Source organism: Pongo abelii, chromosome 16 (genome assembly GCF_028885655.2).
Source record: "Pongo abelii isolate AG06213 chromosome 16, NHGRI_mPonAbe1-v2.0_pri, whole genome shotgun sequence".
In the NCBI taxonomy this organism is placed as follows: Eukaryota; Metazoa; Chordata; class Mammalia; order Primates; family Hominidae; genus Pongo; species Pongo abelii.
Genome location: NC_072001.2, coordinates 39,598,223 through 39,611,634, shown reverse-complemented (window position 1 = coordinate 39,611,634; position 13,412 = coordinate 39,598,223). Strand labels below are relative to the sequence as shown.

General features: G+C 39.0%; 1 protein-coding gene across 17 annotated transcripts in view; it reads right to left on the bottom strand.

Annotated features, from left to right (window-relative positions):
* Window positions 1-13,412, bottom strand: part of CDIN1 (CDAN1 interacting nuclease 1) — a 252,677-nt gene that overhangs the window by 70,002 nt on the left and 169,263 nt on the right. The gene's annotated exons all lie outside the window — the stretch shown is intronic.

Genomic DNA, 13,412 nt, shown 5'->3' with positions numbered 1-13,412 from the left:
TCTTACCATAGAAAACACACACAAATCCCCAAAATAAAGCAAGCACTAGAAAACTTTTGGAGTAGTGTGTATGTCTATTACCATGATTATAGCAATGGTTTCATGAGTAGATGCTTATGTCCAAACTCACCAAACTGTATACATTAAATAGATACAATTTTTGGTATATCAATTATATCTCAACAAGGCTGTTAAAAATATAGATCCATTTTCAAATTCCATAATTTAGGAAAAAGGATAATAATTAAGAATTTTAAATAACCTATAAATAATCAAGTTAAAAACAAAATTAGATAAATTCAACCGTCATTACATTTAATGGAACATGGCCTCCAAAGACATGGGGAAAACATTGGCCCCAGAGTTAGAAGTCCTGTGTTTGACTATTTTTTTAATGTAAACTCTCTTGATATAGATCTATTTTTATCCCCCACATCTCACCTACCATGTTGGTTAGAATTAAATTCTGTTGCAAGTGAAAGAAAAATCACAATAGTGGTGGCATAAACAAGAAAAAAGTATATTTCTCCCTTATGAAAATTAAGCTCAGGCTGGGCATGGTGGCTTGTGCCTGTAATCCCAGCACTTTGGGAGGCCGAGGTGGGCAGATCACTTGAGGTCAGGAGTTGACCAGTCTGACCAACATGGTGAAATCCCATCTCTACTGAAAATACAAAAATTAGCCAGGCATGGAGGCAGGAGCCTGTTACCCCAGCTACTAGGAAGGCTGAGACAGGAGAATCTCTTGAACCCAGGAAGCAGAGGTTGCAGTGAGCTGAGATCGCACCACTGCACTCCAGCCTAAATGATGGAGCGAGAATCCATCAAAAAAAAAAAAAAAAAAAAAAAAAAAGAAAGAAAAATAAAAGAAAAGAAAATTAAGCAAAAAGAAAGTAGTTCTAGGCTGGCAGGGTGACTGCAGAGTCAGCAGGAACCTAGATTCCTACTCCCTTCTCGCTTTGCCGTCTTCAGCATATAGTTTCCTCTCATGCCCTGGAATGGCAACCTAGGCATTACCCATCAGGCCCACATTCTTATCGGCAGCAAATGGCAAAGAAGGGCATGTGTCTGTTCCTCTTAAAAAGTTGCACTGGACACTTCTGCTTATGTGCATTCCAATGGCCAGAAATGAGCCCCATGGATACATCTTACTGCAAGGGGAGCTGGAGTTTGTATTCTAGGTGACTACATACCTAAGTAAAACCAGACATTGATTTAAAGAAAGAAGGGGAGAACAGATATTAGGGGACAGCTACAGATATTTAAGCTGTTGGTCAAGATTTAATGAAGATGAACACCATAAAAAGAAAAAGCTTGTTCTGGATGCCGGTAGAAGCTTTGCATGGGAATGGGGCGGGGAATAAACAAACACAAAGATTCTGTGTAGCAGATAAATGCATTCTTTTTTCCATACAACCCATTAACATTTTCTTGCCTACTAAATACCTTTAAAAACTGAATCCAAAGCTCTGAAGACTACTGGTAGAAAACAAATGCATAAGTGCAAACTACCTTTGCTTCTGTTTGTTTAGATGCTACTAGACAACTGGATGAATGAGTCTTTTGGCATCATAAAACAGCAAAAACAATTATCTCTAAAAGTCACATCATGGTACAGAAAATACAGGTGCTACAGGATTATGCATTTATAACACAGCAGATTTCACAATGACAAAAAAAACACACACACACACACAAAGAAAATAAAAATGCTGATCAGGCCTTAGTCCATGGTGGATTTCTGGATTGGCCTATTGGCTTTGCTAACTTATCACAACAGGTAAAACAACTCACAGCATAGATACTTCACTCTGAGTGTAAGGTCAAACTGATTCCCACCTCCACCCCCAATCTTCTTTTGTTTGAAGTCTGAATAGAAGGGGTGATTTACTGGAATGATTTTTTGAACTTGCGGTTTGTTTTGGTGCACACAGAGAATGGATACTGACAGTCACCAGACTTACATAGGCTGTCACTGAATGTGGACATTCACTATGTATATATAGCCTTTGCTGCCATCTCCCTCTAGTTAGTGTTTGCCTCCTAGAAGCCACAGCTGCTGAAAGGAGTATCTAGTTAAGGAATAAACAGGTTTTAGGTAGAGCCAGAAGCTGATTCTTGGCCTGAGGTTGAGTTGAACTCTACACAGAGAACACAGACATACAACGTAGAAGGGGACTCCAGTGAGCCTCGATGCCAACTCTCAAGCTCCCTGAACCCCAGGTGGAAAGCAAGGAAGGCTCCCTAACCCAAAGAGATGTTATGGGTGTGGCTTCTCACCAAAACATGGAGGGTATCCTGTCTCTTCTGGCTTGTGGTAGTGCAAGCTGATGGCAGAGAAGTGGGGATTTATTGTTTTGACACCTTGGGTTCCTAGAGAAACTGTATTCTATGCTGCCCAGTCTGGGGAGGCCCTGAACTCCCATGAGGTGCAAGCAAAGCACAGCTGTCCTAGAAAGTCCTGTTTTATGAAGCCAACTGGATGTAATCTTGACTCTTACTGAGTGTGGCCAGCAAAGTATGGGACAACTCAAACAAATTTAGAAGAAGAAAACAAACAACCCCATCAAAAAGTGGGCAAAGGATATGAACAGACACTTCTCAAAAGAAGACATTTAAGCAGCCAACAGACACATGAAAAAATGCTCATCATCACTGGCCATCAGAGAAATGCAAATCAAAACCACAATGAGATACCATCTCACACCAGTTAGAATGGCGATCATTAAAAAGTCAGGAAACAACAGGTGCTGGAGAGGATGTAGGGAAATAGGAACACTTTTACACTGTTGGTGGGACTGTAAACTGGTTCAACCATTGTGGAAGACAGTGTGGCAATTCCTCAAGGATCTAGAACTAGAAATACCATTTGTCCCAGCCATCTCATTACTGGGTATATACTGAAAGGATTATAAATCATGCTGCTATAAAGACACATGCACACGTATGTTTATTGCGGCACTATTTACAATAGCAAAGACTTGGAACCAACCCAAATGTCCATCAATGATAGACTAGATTAAGAAAATGTGGCACATATACACCATGGAATACTATGCAGCCATAAAAAAGGATGAGTTCATGTCCTTTGTAGGGACATGGATGAAGCTGGAAACCATCACTCTCAGCAAAATATCACAGGGACAAAAATCCAAACACCGCATGTTCTCACTCATAGGTGGGAATTGAACAATGAGAACACGTGGACACAGGAAGTGGAACATCACACACCGGGGCCTGTCGTGAGGTGGTGGGAGAGGGGAGGGATAGCATTAGGAGATATACCTAATGTAAATGACGAGTTAATGTAAATGACGAGTTAATGGGTGCAGCACACCAGCATGGTACATGTATACATATGTAACAAACCTACGTGTTGTGCACATGTACCCTAAAACTTAAAGTATAATAAAAAACAAACAAAAAAAAAACCAAAACAACTTACGGGGCAGAGCTGCCTCAGCAAAAGTCATCTATAACTCACTTAAGCAAAAACTTGTAGGTAAATCAGAACATAATAGCCATTTTTATAAATAAATCTTATAGGCCTTAACTACTTCAGCAATATGTGGGTGACCAAAAAAGCTCACTGCCCCCTCAAGAAGCTTTTCTCAGGAATCCCTTACCGAGAAAGTGCCTGCGTGTAACAAAAGGAAAAGTTCCAAGTTTAAAGAATAGGAGAGGTTAGAAACAGAGGGAAAAAAGAAGTGAAAGGCATGAAGTCTAGGAGTGCTTACCACAAGGGCAGCCTTCCTACTGAGTTTAGCTTGCCCAGTGAATCCTAAAGCTTCAAATCCTTTCATTTAGAGTCTGAACATTTTTAATTTACTCTTTAGATATGATAGGAAACCAAGGTTGGTCCTACTGATATTCTAGAATTGCCACATTCTGCCTGCAATAGACTTCTGGGGCCAGCCTGTGAGCTTAACACCATTTATAACCCCATTTCAGTATACAAGGAACTCCACAGTCACAGCTGCTATTAGACCCATTAAATTTATTAGTGTTAGTCATTTGCAATTGGTAGCAATCTCTATTTTATTTTTTCCTTTTCCAAATGAAAATAATAGGCCTTTTCAAGAAAGTATAACAAAATCTTGCATATCAGTATGCAACAGTAATAGTTAATGTCCTATAAAATTGCTCAGACTTTTTCCTGGAGCAAGAAGTAAACAGGAAAGGCAACTGGCATTAGAAGATGCCTCGCTGTCTGCATGAAAGCAGGATCGGCAAGAGATGATGAAGTGCTTTTGTTGCGGTGTCACAAAGGGATGGGGCTGCCCACAAGAGCTTCTTCCAGTGTCAGTTCAGTGAACTTTGGGAAACTTCCCTCCCTGACTCCACGACAGCGCCTCCTTGAAGTACAGTAATGAAAGCATTTCCCCTGATTTCCTCTCTTTTCTGGCTTGTGGCAGCAAAGAAGAAAGACCGTATCATCTGCTGGCTGATGAAAACTTGAATAGCTGTATACTGTCACCAGATCATTTGGAGGAAAAATGATAAATGCCCTAAAGAAAGCCCTGGGATGCTATATGTAAATCTGAGGTAAGAAGAGCCAATAAGGTCTGTGACAACATTAAGCCAGTTACTAGCAATGAAGCAATTATATGCACGACGGAAACAATCTACAGTGACAGCTATAACAAAGGCACAGGAAAGTGCGCAGGAGACTGCTTGAAATAATCTGAAATATCTAGTGTCCTGAGCAGAGAAAAGTGTGACCTGTTCCAGAGCTTGAGGGTCAGAAAGAGCTGGAATTATAACTGGAGACTGAAGGTCTCTATCATACAACTTTCTAATTGTTAAGTGCCTTAGCTTTTAGATGTGCCAATGAAGGCGTATCTTATAAAATGACTGATGGCAAAAAATCTCAAAGTAAAATGCAAGCATTCTGAATGAAAACAAGGGGAAGGAAAGTAACAATGAGAGTGTAAAAACTATCCATGAAGTGATGGCATCTGACTTGGGCCAGGGTGCTGAGAAATGGGCATACTCACACACTACTTGTGGAAGAAGAAATTGCTACAATCATTCTGTGACAGGCAGTTTACAAATATGTATCCATGGCCTTAAAACTCTGTGATCCCTTTGACTTGGAAAGTCTATTATCTGGATATTATCCTAAAGAAATATGTATGGATATGAAAAGTAATTTAATGAAGTGTTCAACCACCACCACCACCAGCACCACCACCACCACCACCACCACCACCACCAGCACCACCACCAGCACCACCACCATTTCTTAGGTGCTCCTTATGTCCTTCACAGGAGAAAATGTTTATTCTGGATGCTGATGGAGGCCTCAGGTGGGGGATGGAGTTGGGAGATGAATAAACACTTAAAATTTCTGTGGAAGAGACAAATGCATACTTTTTGAAGCACAACACATAACCTTTCTTTGCCTCTAAAATAACTTTAGAGATGAATTAAAAGTTCCGAAGAACTGGCTGGTAGAAAACAAACGCATATGTGCAAGCTACCTTTGTTTCTGTTTGTTTTAGGTTACTAGACAACTGGATAAATGAACATGTTTTGGCATCGTAAAAACAGTTCTTTTAGTTGAATATTAAAAGGAAAAAACAGAATTATCACAAAAGTCACATCATGGTGCAGAAAACACAGGTGCCACAGCTTTATGCATTTATAATGCAGATTTTACAAGACAGAAGAGAATGAAAATGTTGACTGAGGCTATTGTACTTTCCATGTCTTAACTCATTTCACGATAAGGATGTTCATTACAGTGCTATTTATGTTGACCTCCTAAATACCCATTACAGGTGACTGGTTGTAAGTAAATTCTATTGCCATATAATACAAGCATTAGGAAGCTACTACAAAGGGTCACATAGAGCTATATTTACAGATATGAAAAACAATCTCAACATCCTCTGAGGTGAAAAACACATAAGTATTCTACAGTATATACAGTGTGATGCCTGATATGATTTGGCTCTATGTCCCCACCCAAATCTCATGTTGAATTGTGTTCTCAATTGTTGGAGGTGGGGCCTGGTGGGAGATGACTAGATCATGGGGTAGTTTCTAATGGTTCAGCACCATTGCCCTAGTGCTGTCTTCTGATAGAGTTCTCACAATATCCGGTCGTTTAAAAATGTGTAGCACTTCCCCGTTTGCTCTTTCCTGCTGCCATGTGAAGATGTGCTTGCTTCTGCTTTGCCCTTCTACCATGATTGTAAGTTTCCTGAAGCCTCCCCAGTCATGCCTTCTGTATAACCTGTGGAACTGTGAGTCAATTAAACTTCTTTTCTTTATAAATTATTCAGCCTCAGGTAGTTCTTTATAGGGGTATAAGAACAGACTATTGTTAACAATGCTAATAGTGTCAATGTAAATGAATTGGGAAGATAATGATGTTACTTTTGTTTATCTGGAACTTTTAGATTTTTAGAATTAATGTATTACAAAAAAAGAAGCACAATTTATTTTAAATGGGTTTTTTTTTTTTAGAAATAAAAAAACTTTCTTCCACAAGAAAAAACATATTTAGCTGAGCAATTGTGAGGAAAATAAAGAATATCTCCAAAGTGGGGCCGATGCAGGGAAAGACTCATCCCAGATATGGACCTGCAAGACCTAATAATTCAAAATGGAGAATTCCTGTCAGCAGGTTGCATTTTCAGGGGAAGAGGACATATTTGTAGTACAGAACCCGTGGCCTGGGGCATTTTAAGCCAAATTCTCCTTTGTTCACTTGGGAGCACAGACAAGAAGAGGCACCTCTCCTCTTCCTCCTTCTGTGCCTCCTCAATTGCTCCTGATGTCCCTGAGCCTACTGCTGGGGTCCTGCACCCCTCGATGCATCTTGGTGGGGTGGAATGCTTATTCTGCTCTCGATGAAAGCCTTGGACAAACAATGAGAACCCTCAGGCAACTCAAAAACCACTTGAATGAAGTGGATGTGTGGGCAGTTGCTTTTACTGGGCATAAGAGGAACTCCCTATCCCATCCGCTCTCACCCCCAAAGAAATGCAAAAGCAAAGACAATTTCATAATTTTTCTGGATGGGTTTCTAAGCCTTCTGAACTGTTGCTTAGGGCATTAGGCAACCTATTTGGTTAGGTTTAACAATATTTGTGAAACTGTATGTTTTAAGTTATACTGAGAAGTTTAACAGATATTATACTGTATTATGTTTAGAAAGGAATCTTTCTCCACATGAAGGTCAAAACTTACAAATAACATAGTATGAATAAGTGTACTGAATACACACTTTCTTCTTCAGACAACATTAAAAAGATAGATTTCATAGCTTAAATAATGCTCAGAAATCTTCCGAGAAGAATTCCATTAAACACAAAGGTGATATATTCCTTTGTAAAGGGTGTTATTACCTTTACAAAGATCTGGGGTGATGGTGGTGAAGAAAAAGACTGTTGCAGGTGCATAAAATACATTGACTTGCTGAAAAATATTCTAACTTGTACATGCATCCAGATCATGCAATCAACTTCTGCATAAATTTAATCGGCTTGCCTTTCCTCATCTTATGAATGAGGAAACTGAGGCACAGAGAGGCAAAGTGGCTTGTCCAGTTTAGAAACTTGCTTTTTTACAATGAAAAGATTGTCCCCAATAAAACAAAACCAGAAGCTCAATAAAACTGTTGGAATATCACTAGACTATTTCACACTTTAGCCAGAAGCTACTTACAGCTTTGGAGGTAGAGGGTGTAGTGGAGGGAGGCCGTTTATATCCTTATGTACCAGTTTTCTAGCCTGCTCTGAGATTAGTATCACATTGATACAATCAGAGAAAAAGGTGCTGGTAGGAGTTTTAGCCTATGAATAGTAGTATTATAGAGTAGTCCACTCGTACCCAGTAGGGATACATTCTAAGACACCCAGTGGATGCCTAAAACCATGATAGTACCAGACGCTATATGTACTATGTTTTTTCCTATACATACATACCTATAATAAAGTTTAATTTATAAATTAGGCATATAAGAGAGTAACAATAAAAAAAGAACCATTATGACAATATACTATAATAAAAGTTACATGAATGTGGTCTCTTTCTCTTTCTCAAAACTATCTTATTGTTCTATACTCACTCTCTTCCTGTGATGATTTGAGATGATAAAATGTCCACATGATGAGATGAAGTGAGGTGAATGACTCAGGCCTGGTGGCGTAGCATTAGGCTACTACTGCTCTCCTGACAGTAGGTCAGAAGGAGGATCATCTGCTTCAGGTGACCCTGGGTCACCAAGCCAAGATGAGGTGGATGTCCAGATGTCAGGAGCAGAAGATGTGGCTGCTAACAGGCGGGTAGTGTACACAGCATGGATATGCTGGGCAAGGGGATGACTCATGAGTGGGCAGGATGGAGCGGGCTGTTGTGAGGTTTCCTCATGCTCCTCAGAACAGCGCTCAACTTAAAACTTATCAGTGGTTTATTTCTGGAATTTTCCATTCAATATTTTGAGACGGTGGTTGACCACAGGTAACTGAAACCTTGGAAAGCAAAACCTCGGACTAGAAAGGGACTACTGCATTTTGAATCGGATTGATAGCAAGCGAGAAAAGAGTTTATGAGGTCTCGACCCAAGTGGCTACAACTCACTACTGTCAAGAGTTAATACTACCCTCACGTAAGGGCTGCCATCACTATATTACAAGGCTGGATTTTTGTTTAATCTTCAACAGGCTAGCAACTGCAACTCACACCATCTTTCCATTCCTGGGCCTCCATAACCCTAACCATTATTCCCATGACGTAAAACAGAGCACAAATTTAAGGTGACAAAGCTCTGGTTGGTAGACGTGAAGTGTGTGACGAGAACAGGACCCTCTGAGTACTGCACAGCCATTATGAAGTAACTGACCTATATGAAACTGCTACCATGGTTCACAAATTTATTGTCAGGTTCCAGCCTCTAGCTGTTCTCTGATTGTTCTAAATACTTGACAAACTGAAGCCTTTTCACTTTCCGCTGAAATTGCCTCATCTCCCTGTCAGAGCGCCATGGGGGACTCTATTACTTTTCTGACTTCTCTCCCCTCCTGACAAGTCATTTAGCTGGCTTCTTGTTGTGAAGGCTGTCCATGTCAAATTAGCCAGGGCCCCTATTGTCCTTATTACCACTCGAAAAGCCATCATGAGTAATGCTACGGGGTCCCTCAGTTGTCATCATTTGTCAGAAAGAAAGGGAGTGTGGTTACATATAGCTGACAGGTAATTTCAGTGTCTACAATTACCCCAATTAGTCTTGTCATAAACAATTCGATAAATGCACACCAATACAAACAGATAAACACACCAAGGTCTCTCACTATTAATGCTGTGTAATGGGTAAATCAGTGATATGATGCTATATTTTATTTATTTTTTTAAACTATCCTCAGCTGTGAGCTGGCACTTGCTACCTGGTCAGCACAAATTGTACTATCTACTTTCATTAGCTCATCACCACAAGGAAACGTGAAAGGCTGTGACAAAATTCATTTAGAGAGACAGGGAAAGAGCAGATTGTTATAACACCTGCTTTAGGCAAGGATACAACAAAGGTTTTCTTTTTGTCAGTTCTAAGCAACTATGGGCTTTAAAGTTCACTATTTTGTGTTAAAACACCAAGATATGAAATATGAGAGAAACAGGGAGTCGAAAAATGATCTCCACACTGAAATTAGAAATATGATTTGAAAAAACAAAAACAAAAACAAAAACAAAAACCTACTGCCAAATGTGCCAGTCAGCAACCATATATTTTAAAACAAGATTGTGGGCTGGTAATTCCACATTTAAGATGATTACAGTTCTCTTCAACTAAGGATTCCCCACTCCCTTTTTAAAACTGTACCTTAAAACCATATAAACCAATAAAGCTCGCCATGTTCAGTGTTAAACTTATTTATCTACTCCAGTACTCATAGGCAGTTGTTGAATAAAGGCATCAACGCTTCTCCTTGCTGGACTCAGCACAGAGGTGATAAAGACCCGGTAAGTATGGCACACTGGTTCTCTCCCATATTCTTGAAATACCAGGGAATGAACCTGTTTTAACACAACACCCTCTAGGAGCACTCTTCAGTTACACTCTATATTCAACCCTGAATGAAGCGCCCTTAAGTTCGCTCTTGTGATCCACATAAATAAAGGCTCAAGATTCAACATCTGTAGCGTCCACTGCACCCTGTCTGTTTGCTGACCGCAATCTTAAGTGATGGCTGAAAAACCCAACACGAGGATATTGTTGTAGGAAATTGCTCTTGGCAACTATTTGTTCAAGCTCAAGATTTTTTTTTTTTTTTTAAACCAACACTAAGAACTCACCAGAAAATACGACAGGTCTCCCTAATGAGTAATCTATTTTAGCACAGTCTTGTCTAGGCATGACAGTTTACTGAGAGGCTTGAAAAACTCGTAATTACCAGTGTTACAGGGCAATTAATGTATATTACACTGCACTACTCATGGCAGCAACTGTCATTTTCTCAATAAAAATGAGTACTCTTCAGCTAAAGGTGACATTAATTGGGACTTTAATGACTATGCAGAGGAGCTGAAGCCAAATATGAACAAAACAGCGATTCAATGAGCGACTTCAGAAACGAGAAAATTGTACTAAAATGAGATTAATTGCTGTTTAGAAAAAGGAAAGAACCTAAAAAGCTATTAAATTGCAGGGTTTGGGTGCCCGGGTGATGGTTGTGATGTTAATCTTGCATTCTCACAGCAGGCAAATATTCACTAAATTCAGAGCCTTTTGACAGCAGGAAAAATCATGTATGCTTAACTTCAATCCATCAAAAATATATTTCAGCTTTTATCAGTGTTCTAAATACTTCTGCAATTTCAAAAATTACTGCTCCATTCCTTGGCTGTCATCATGCAAATGTGAACACTGTCAATATTGCTATGAAAAATTTCCCAGCTTCAAAAGGCCTACTTCAGTGATAAAGAAAGAAAAACGTGAAGATTAGAATTGCAAAACACACACTACTAATATAACAGAAATCAAACAATAAGAATTTAATGTTTAAGTTGTGGAAACTGCTAAAATAGAAAATGATGGGGTGGGCCTTTTTTTTTTGGTAGAAAAATCAAAGAAAAATAATTCTGAAATTCTTTCAAGGCGTGTAACTTTACGCTTAATTAATCATCACCAATAATTAGGACAGAATTTTGCAGCTTGACTTCAGGTACTATAATTGTTAATACTGTTCTCTAGTTTCTAAAGGCCTTTTTATCCTTGCTTCTACGTTCTTTAAAAACAATTATATAATTGTTTTTCTTTATGGCCTTTTCAAATATCATGATGACTGTATATACAAAACACAGCGCTTCAACTTTGACATGTAAGGGGATAAACATATTTGATAACTCTGAACTTATATATTCCGTTACTTGACTTTTTTTTTTTTTTTTTTTTAAGAGAGACCATCAACTTAGTATTTTTGTTAAAGAGGGAGTTTTCAAAAGAGTTATATTTTGGACAGAAATGTAGCATGCACAATAGCTGCCCCATAAAAAGATTAGGCCTGACTTTTGAGTACTGTGTACTTTCCTACTGCATAAGCAATCCTGTTTGTTCTGCATTTTAATATTTAAAGAGCCTTCTCATCTACAGTTTAGGTCAGGGCTCAAGACACATTAACAACCATATAATTCTGGACATACTCAAGAACCACATCCACTAAATGACAGGGGGTAGTGAAATAGTGTACTTTCCATCTTCAAATCAATGATAAGCCCTGTCTATTCTAAAAATCCAGAAATACAAATCACCTGACCTCCATTATGAAGACTTGTTATTGGCCACTTGTCTGCCAGAATATACTTAGAGGGCCACTGTGGGGGAAGAGGAAGGAATGCAGAGAGAAACACATGCATACCCACGCGTAAGCCTGTACAAAACGGCAGGATGTTCTGCTAAGTTTTATCTTCTAGCTGTTTTATTCACTATAAGCATGCTTTCTTACATTTTGAACCCAAACTTGAGTGTAATCATCTTTGTAAAGCAAGTTGCTTTCAGGATCCAGCATTTCTCCAGTATTACCTGCTCCTCCTCTTCTTCCAATTTTCCCTTTTCTTGTATCTAGACTTTTATGTTAACAGCACAATTCTTCCCCAAGAGTCTAACAAATGTTCTTTTTAGTCCTTTTTTGGGGGGTGAAAAGGGGCTTTTGTTATTCATTGTGCCATTTCAAAAACCAAGCTTCTCTTATACCTCAAAAACAGCTTTATTTTAAAGACAAAAAATTCACCAAGCTCCCCCTAAAAGTCTTTTCAGGCAGAGTCCTTAGAGAAGACAGGTGCCTTTGGCTAAATTATCTCCACTGACAAACCATTCACATAAATTTGCTTTTTTTTTTTTAATAAAAAAGTACATGTCAATAGTTTGATTCCATTTTGTCTATGCAAATACCATTGATAAAAATTTCAATGGAAGTTTTCAGGGAGTGGAAGAGTTCCAAGCTAGGTATTGAAATGGGACGCAGGAATAGGATACTAATTCACCAAACTTGCCAAGAATGATCTAACCCGGTAGCCGTACAAAGGCAATTGCAAACCATCTACATGATCCCAGATAATCCCTTATACTGTATCTCTAGGATCTCATCCCCATTCTGCAGTTTACTGTGAGAGGCTCCGTTTGGGGCTCCAGGTTTCCCATTTGCAAAATGGGAGCAACTTTGTCATGCTAAATTTGCTGCCTGTGAACTAGCGCTGAGCACTTGGCAGACACCACCAGCTCCAGGAATGTTAACGATTGGAATAAACCTTTAGGAAAGTTCCTAAAATGAATTTATTTGATACTGTTGTTCAATTGCTGAAATTCTTTACCCCTCACAGTTGCCGCAGTGGTGCTATGGGAAAAGGTGATCACATTGAATCATGCAAAAGGCTTGCACAAAAAAGCAGGAGGCATTGCTCTTTCAGCTAAGGCTGAAATTCCATTTTTAACCTCATTATTATTTTGCACAAATATCATACGTCTCTCTTCCAAAATACTATTTAATGGTTTAAATTTCTTATTCAGGCCCCCCCAAGATTGAAATGTACCACAATGCCCATCAATCTCACAACTGACAGACCATGTTTAAGCTGGGAATAGTGACAAGTTACAGGGACTTTTTAAAAAAAATCAATTCCAGGAGATTAGTAAGATGCGTTTTTAGATACATACCCTCAGAACATTATAAACTCAGTGAGAAGCCAAACTGGAATATCTCAAGTTTGGAAGATGAACAATATTTTGATGTGCCAAGGCTAATACATTATATGTTTCGAGTCTTACTATTAAGACCTGTAGCAACTGTTTCAAGAGATGAGTAGAAATGAAACAAATGGTAAATGTTTATTCAGTCACACAGTTCTGAAAGAAAACAACTGTTAATTTGCATTAGCTTGGGATCACTTAGCAGACTGCTTTTTAAGAG